This window comes from Macaca mulatta, chromosome X, assembly GCF_049350105.2.
Source record: "Macaca mulatta isolate MMU2019108-1 chromosome X, T2T-MMU8v2.0, whole genome shotgun sequence".
Classification (NCBI taxonomy): Eukaryota; Metazoa; Chordata; class Mammalia; order Primates; family Cercopithecidae; genus Macaca; species Macaca mulatta.
The window spans coordinates 48226911-48228470 of record NC_133426.1 but is presented as its reverse complement, the minus strand read 5'-3'; the positions used below and the strand labels follow the sequence as shown (position 1 = coordinate 48228470).

The following is a 1560-nucleotide window of genomic DNA, read 5'->3' as shown; positions in this document are numbered from 1 at the left end:
TGGTGTGCGCCTGTGGTCCCAGCTACTTGGGAGGCCGAGGTGGGAGGATCACTTCAGCCAGGAGGCAGAGGTTGCAGGGAGCTGCGTTTGTACCACTGCACTCTAGCCTGTGCAACAGGGCACAACACTTTCTCAAAAAAATGAAACAAAGAGAAAATTTTCTCTGTTAAACTATCTATAGTTTATAACAATTTGGTAAAGTATACTTTTGTAAACTAAGATGGAAAGGTTTGCTTTCTCTTTCTGCTCCATTCTTCCAAAATTCAGAAACTATTTGTAAATATTCTTATGGCAATATGGCTATTTACACAGGTCCAGTAAAAACCTGCTCTTGGTGACTCATTCAACTCCAACATGGCAAAAATCTCCAGCCCTACAGAGAGTCCCTGATTGCTGTTTTCCAGAAATAAACTGGAAAGGATGGTTATAATAGCATGCACTCCAAGATGGAGTTCCCAAACTTCATGAATAGAGAACTGGATGCCTTCACGAAGAACCAGAGGGCCCCAGTGTCCTTGACCACATGTTGAAGAAACTGGATCTCACTAGTGATGGGCAGCTAGATTTCCAAGAATTTCTGCATCTGATGGATGGCATGACTGTGGCTTACCGTGACTCTTTTCTCAAGGCTGCCCATTCCAAGAAGTGGATCTGAGGATCCCTTGGGCCTGGTTTCCAAACCACCCCCTTTCCTTCCAGCCTCACCATCACCATCTCCTCACAACCCACACGTCCCCTGGGCCCAGCACACCCACCACCTCATGCAGGCCTTGCCTGCAGGTAGTAATAAAACCATTCCTTCCTGCCTGCAGCTCCCCACTCCCTCTCCCCACTGCCCCTCCTCCCCCTCCCCTCTCCTGCCCTCCCCTGCCCTCCCCTCTCCTCCCCTCCTTTCCTCTCTTCTCTCAAGCACACCTACCACCTCATGCAGGTAATAATAAAACCATACTTTACTTTTCTCTTCTCTTTCTTTTCTTCCCTTTTTTTTTTCTTTTCTTATGTTTTTTTCAGAGACGGGGGTCTAGTTATGTTGCCCAGGCTGATCTTGAACTCCTGGGCTCAAGTGCTCTCCCAACCTTCTGGGATTATAGGTATGAGTCATTGCACCAGGCCCATTTTTTTTTAAACACGAAAATAAAAAAAAAATCTGCTCTCTCTTTATAGATGGATACAATTAAAAACATTGGTTATAGGGCCGGGCACGGTGGCTCACACCTATAATCCCAGCACTTTGGGAGGCTGAGGCGCATGGATCATCTGAGGTCAGGAGTCTGAGACCAGCCTGGCCAACATGGTGAAACCACATCTCTACTAAAAATACAAAAATACGTAGCAGGGAGTGGTGGCACACATTTGTAATCCTGGCTACTCAGGAGACTGAGACAGGAGAATTGCTTGAACCCAGGAGGTGGAGGCTGCAGTGAGCTGAGATCTCACCACTGCATACCAGCCTGGGTGATAGAGCAAGACTCTGTCTCAAAAAGAAAAAAAAATTGGTTATATTACCAAAGCTTTCATCAAAATGCATGGAATGCCTGACTTCAAGTGTTTTTAGCTTTA

At 46.2% G+C, this 1560-nt stretch overlaps 1 pseudogene; it reads left to right on the top strand.

The window, feature by feature from the left end:
• Positions 1–354: 354 nt before the first annotated feature.
• Positions 355–655, top strand: LOC100430635 (protein S100-A11 pseudogene; annotated as a pseudogene).
• Positions 656–1560: the final 905 nt, after the last annotated feature.